Below are 440 nucleotides of genomic sequence, written 5' to 3'. Positions count from 1 at the left end.
CTTTTTGCTTAGAATTGACTTGGCTATGCGGGCTCTCTTTTGGATCCATATGAAGTTTAAGGTGGTTTTTTCCAGTTCTGTGAAGAAGGTCATTGGTAGCTTGATGGGGATAGCGTTGAATCTGTAAATTACTTTGGGCAGTGTGGCCATTTTCACGATACTGATTCTTCCTAACCATGAACATGGAATGTTTCTCCATCTGTTTGTGTCCTCTCTTATTTCGTTGAGCAGTGGCTTGTAGTTTTCCTTGAAGAGGTCCTTTACGTTCCTTGTTAGTTGTATTCCTAGGTATTTTATTCTCTTTGTAGCAATTGAGAATGGCAGTTCGTTCTTGATTTGGCTCTCTTTAAGTCTGTTATTGGTGTATAGGATTGCTTGGGATTTTTGCACATTGATTTTGTATCCTGAGACTTTGCTGAACTTGCTTTTCAGTTCCAGTA

The sequence above is a fragment of the Sapajus apella genome, unplaced genomic scaffold (genome assembly GCF_009761245.1).
Source record: "Sapajus apella isolate SASKATOON/1434 unplaced genomic scaffold, GSC_monkey_1.0 scaffold247, whole genome shotgun sequence".
In the NCBI taxonomy this organism is placed as follows: Eukaryota; Metazoa; Chordata; class Mammalia; order Primates; family Cebidae; genus Sapajus; species Sapajus apella.
The sequence above is the reverse complement of the archived record's forward strand: the minus strand, read 5'-3'. Positions refer to the sequence as shown.